Raw genomic sequence first — 5,671 nt, 5'->3', positions numbered from 1 at the left:
TTGGCTGCGCTGAACAGTCCAGGGAGACCTGCTTCTCAGAGCTGAGGGGGAAAGAAAGCCTGGGCCCTTCAGACGACTTTTCCCTTCCAATGTTCTCAGCTCCCTTCCAGGCTGAGGATTGGTGGGGGAGGACCTAAATTACCTTGTTTTTTACAGCATCTCTTCTCCTTTCATGGTGTCTGCCTTGCCCAGGAAGGGAGCTGCAGTGGCCAGACCCAGCAGCTCATGTGGAAACATGTCAGCATCAGGGCACGACTGCTGGGAATCACCTGCAATCAATCCTGTCTGCAGCCCCCCAAGAGGTGAACTGAAGCCTCACTGTCCCAACTCTGTTTGTGGGGATCCCTGGGTAGAAGGAGCTCCAACCTCAGCCTTGCTCCCTTTATAGCTGGAGAGGTCTTAGCTGGTCTCGGGATTGCTCCCCTGGTATGTAATGAGCTGAGACTGTCACCAGCCTCTGCAGTCCTTCCCTGCTCCTTCCCTGCAAAGCGCTTTGCACACAAAAAAAAAGCTTTGCAGAAAAAAAACCCCCTTCATAAAATAACCTCAGCTTTGCCTTTCTCTCCCAAGCAGCCTTTTGTGCCAAGAACGATAATAATCTGTTTGGTTTTTTTTTCCCTGGGAAAGACTTTCTACCCTGCCCTGGTACCAGTCCCAGACCGGACAGTTTTGGCCCCGACATGTTGCCACAGTTCCCCTTGTTCTGCCACCTATTCGTGCCCCATGGAGGAGTTGGGGGAGCAACTGTGATGCCTGTGGAGGTTTTGGAGGTTACAGCCACTTTTCTCCGTGCTGTGATGGCCGAGAGCATTGGTGTCATATTTTACACACGGCTCAGTCTGTATTTGCTGGGGTTTGTGTTATATATTTTCATTACTGGAAAGAGCTGAGGGCTAAGGATACTTAAACTGTAATAAATACATAAATTGTTGCTGAAGACTCCCAAACACCCTGATGGAGGCCTGGCGAAGACACAATTACCTTACAGTGTAATTGAAGCCCTTGGAGAGGTCACTTTATTTCCATAGCCCTTAATTTTTTATGACGAATGGTTCCTAATATGCGCCTGACAAAGATGCTCATATAGTGTTGCTAAGTGAGAATAAGAGAAGAGAGAGGGAATGTGATTACGGGGCTGCAGAGGGTGACACACTGTCTTTCACGGCACCGCTGCCAGTGCCCCCTGTGCCAAATGCACAGTGGGCTGAAGTGGGCGAGGGGCAGTCTGGCTATGGAGGGGCCAAAGGATGCCAGCAGCATGGTTACACCTTGTACATCCAATTTTGGGGACCCTTAGTCTTCCCTCCTGGCCTGTCAGGGCTGCTAGGAGGAACGGGCAGACCCACTGTGGTGGGCTGGTTGCCCCCAGAGATAGCAGTGGGTGCTGTGGGTGGCTGTGGGGTGGCTGCCAGGCAGTGGTCCAAACAGTCCCTTGAAAGACAATCACAGACTCATAGAACAGTTTGGGTTGGAAGGGACCTTGAAGATCACCTAGTTCCCACACCTTTTTTGGGCAGGGACACCTCCCACATAGGTGAGGTTGCTCAAAGCCCCACCTGGCCTCAAACACTTCCAGGGATGGGGCAACCACAGCTTCTCTCAGCAACCTGTGCACTGTGCCAGTGCCTCACCAACCTCACAGTCAAGAATTTCTTCTATATATTTAATCTAAATGTCCCCTTGTTCAGTTTGAACTCATCACTCCTTGTCCTGTCATTACAGTTCCTGATGAAGAGTCCCTCTCTGGCTTCCTTGCAGGCCCCCTTCAGGTACCGGAAGGCTGCTATGAGGTCTCCAGGTAACCTTCTCTTTGCATATCTTCCAGACAACTAATTAGTACAATCTGCAACTTGTTTGTTGCTAATTTGTGAAGGGAGAGAGGGAGGGGAAGAGGAAAAGCAAGTGAGCAAGTGACAGCTGAGTCAGGGGACAAATATGTGCCCCAGGCTCACAGATAGTGCAGTGCTGTCCTATGGGGCCAAGTGATGGAACCTTCCTTTTTGGTGGAGAGAAAGCTGCTGGAAGAGATTTGCACCTCTAATAGGTGGGCAGAGAGCCCCTTTGCTGCCTGTGCCCTGGCAGGGGGTGATGCTTCGGGGGCTCTCAGTGAATCCTGGCAGGCACACGGTGGGTCAGAGAAAACCTTGATGCTTGCAAAAGCAGAAGCTGCTTTTGCTGTGGTGCTTTATCTGGTGCATTAACTCCTTGGGACTACAAGTTATTTAGCTTTGAAATGGAGCTGGGAGTCCACATGAAAGGGACTGACAGCTCAATTTTTCAGAAATTTATTGTCCCCAGTATTAATTATATGACCAGCTTTGGCTGCAGGCTTTTATCTTTGCCTGCCACTCATTTTGCTGTAAATCTCTGTCCAGGAGTTTTGACTCATGGGGTACCATATAATTTGGTTCTGTATATTCATTAGTACTTTCTGATATCGCAGTAAAACCTTTTTGCATAAAAGTGGCTATTCATTTTCCTGCAGTAAGTGTAAAAGACAACCAATGTTACCCATAAAAATAGCAGTTTATTCCAGCAGCAAGTGTCTCCATGGGAAGCAAAAGGATCACTGCCAGGCCAGCTGCCTTGTGTGCTTAGATACTGCCCACTTATAAGGAAAAAGTGAAGCCTTTAACGAGTACTGCTCTGTACTTCTGCAAAGGGGATGGCTGGTGCAGGCTGTGAGATCACCCTGGGGACCTGCCAGTCCCCATCCCTGAGGACCCTGGTCAGGAGCAGTGGCCTGTCAGAAAGAGGAAACACAGGAGCTGAGATCCTCTCAAACCCACGGAAAAGGACGTATTTTGTTTGTTCTTCCCCTCTCCAGCCCTGATAAACACAAGGCAGTGTGTCTTCAGGCTTTTCGCTGCATTGTTTGTTGGCGTCTGCCCCACCACAACAAGCACTTTCCATTTTATCCCACCTAATAAATGACAGACTCTATTACTGGGCTCATTACTGAGGCAACTGGCTGATATTCTCCGGCGTGGCTGTGCTCCTCCTTAGGCAGCACCATGGATGCTGCCAGTGCGGGGTCCTGGCGGCTCCCGGGATGTGGGCAGCCTCCCTGCTCCCCAGCCACAATTAGGCATTCAGAGAAGGTTCCTATCAGAGGATGTAATTCCATTCCCACACATTCCCCAGAGAAATGAGAGTTAAACAATGAAAAGATTGATTTTCCAATGAATGCCAATTTGTTTTCTAACTGGAATATCAAATTACAGAGAGCTGGGAGGAGGGGAGCACGGCACAGTGCAAGAGGGGACTTCTTTTAAATGGGCAAACAATTAATTCCCAGATTCATTACAACGATTTTAAGTGAGGGTACATGAAACAGTAAATGCATTTAATTTGGAGCCTAGCATTTCCCCTGATGAGTGGGGAGTTACAATATGCTCTTGCCATTGGCGAAGCTTCCTTTCCACTGCAAAATTTAATTATGTCTTCATTACTTCAGGAAATTGATGGGAGACTGACGTGAGGCTGGAAACTTCACAGGACGCTCCCTGAGTTGCCTCCTCCATCATGACACAAGGGCTGTTGAAACAGAACTGAATGACACTTCACGACCCAGGTATGTGACTGGGATGCCTTGCATCCCCTCGATGCATGTCCCTGTCTGCAGGAGAAGCTTACCCTCACTCCTCTGGGTGTTTGTGGCCTCTCTGCAGGGATGGAGACCCTGGCCAGACCAGGGCTGGATGCCCCAGGCTTCTGGTAGGGTGGCAGCATGCCACCTCCTGAGCTTGCCTTGATGGGGCAGTGGGCAGTCGGGGGGCATAAAGTGGGGGTCCTGGCAGTAACAGCAGCAGCTGAAGGACAGGACAAGACACCTGCACAGATGATACCCTACAAAGGGGCACAAAGAGCGAGGGATGATGCTTTATGCTCCACCAGAGCAGCTCAGTGTCTTCTGGTGCAGATCCTGAGGATCCTGACCACTTGCATCAGTACTTGGGAGCAGCTCTTCAGAGCTTGTGGGCCTGGGAGAAATCAGCAGGATGGGTGTGCAGTAAATAAATTGATCCAGGCAAGCTCAATTGACTTCCCAGGTAATTACCTAATGACTATCTGAGAGGAGCGCAGCAGATAGAACAACACAGTCTCCAAGAGGGCTGCTCCAGAGACCTTGCACATCCCAGGCATGACAAGAAGATCAGGTACAAATATAGCACTTCAGACCTAGCTGATGTGACAGGCTCAGAGGGTGATGCTGAGCAGGGATGCTTGCATCATCGTGGGACTAGCCATCCCCCAAAACCTCACCCTGCCAATAGCTGGTGAGGATCCAGCTGCCAGTGACTGCTTCCAGAGCAGGCAGCACGGGAAGGGGACACTGACCGCTTGGCACTAGTCAGCAGGGACAGGTTTCATCCCAGGAAGGGAAAGGAGAGCAGCGTCCCTGGGCTCAAGTGCTGATTAACAGGTTTCAAGTGCATGCGACTGCCGTACCCCTTCCACAAAGCCCTGGCACTGCCTCCAGCACTCTTGAGGTGCTTCCCCTGGAAAGTCAGCTGCAGACAGAGCTGTCAGCAGTGCTGATGCGATAACAGCTTTTGTTGGCAGTGCCGGTAAACAAGTGCCTTGGAAACTTCAACTGAAAATAGAGTTGTGGCTGTCTCCTGCTCTCCTAAGGAGAATGGAACATTTCCCCCCGCCCAGGCACTTTTTCCAAAAGTCCCCAGATAGCTCAATCTGCCAGTGAAAATGCAGCAGCGATCTGGTCCAGATGGAGCTGATGGCGTGGAGCCTCCCCTGGGTCCTCCTGTGCTCCCCAGCCAGCACCAGTATGCAAGGCAGACCTCAGCTGAGCTTGTGATTACCTGCCCATGTCTTTTAAGACAGATGATCCATTTTATGGGCTGCCATAAAAGGACAAGGAAACTCACACAATTCAGGCAAAAGTGCCTTTTGCCTGAAATGATCCTTTCTTCGCTCAGTGACAGGGACCCACGTGGAGCCCATTAGCAGCGCTCCTTGGAGACCCCGGGGATGCTGGGGAAGCTGCCAAAGCACACAGCCCACCACGGGGGAGCTGCTGGGAGAGGTGGCAGCTTGCCCGGCACACGCAGCTTCCTGGGTTTGATGAAGAATCACTGGCAGTGTGGCTGCTCCCAGGAATACCCAGGCACTGCAAGACCCTTTGGACAAGGTTTAGCTCCTTACAGATCCCTGTCCTGCACACTGACCCTCTGGCTTCCAAACTGCTCCCTCTGTTAAAATGTATTGTAGTTGCTTACAGTAAGAGGAAAGAAGCACAGTAATTTGGGCGATTGGGTTTGGGGAAAAGGGATTTTCTATATTATTTATTTTACTGCAAAGTGAATGGTTAAATTGCCCCTGAGGCACTTGCCCAGGTCCTCTAAAATTTGCTTTTACTTTCCAACACTACAGGCATGTTGAAACCCTCAAATTTGTGACCTGCAAGATACGATTCAGCAAGAACATTACAGCACATTTTAGGTATGACGTTTTAGGTATGTAATTAGAATAGCAATAATGAGAAGTTATTTAATAATTCATTTCTCCTCATGAATTATTTGGTGTGTTCTTAACTTCATGACCAATGTGTTATTTGGCAAAGAACACCTCTGTAGCCCTCTCCGGGCATCCTCTGGGTGCTGCTCATGCTGGAGCCACAACCCCTGAGGGCCAGAGGGTCAGCACCGTG

The 5,671-nt window shown here is 50.1% G+C and overlaps 1 long non-coding RNA gene across 1 annotated transcript; it reads left to right on the top strand.

Moving 5' to 3' along the window:
• The first annotated feature begins 215 nt into the window (after window positions 1-215).
• Window positions 216-5,426, top strand: LOC127477068 (uncharacterized). Its single transcript, XR_007906836.1, has 4 exons — window positions 216-426; window positions 1,723-1,798; window positions 3,458-3,574; window positions 5,395-5,426. It is a non-coding gene; the product is annotated as an uncharacterized LOC127477068 (long non-coding RNA).
• Window positions 5,427-5,671: the final 245 nt, after the last annotated feature.

The sequence above is a fragment of the Manacus candei genome, unplaced genomic scaffold (assembly GCF_025592945.1).
Source record: "Manacus candei isolate 608988 ecotype Guabito, Panama unplaced genomic scaffold, ASM2559294v1 h1tg000005l, whole genome shotgun sequence".
Classification (NCBI taxonomy): Eukaryota; Metazoa; Chordata; class Aves; order Passeriformes; family Pipridae; genus Manacus; species Manacus candei.
Note: the sequence above shows the minus strand (reverse complement) of the source record. Positions and strands in the feature narration are given on the sequence as shown.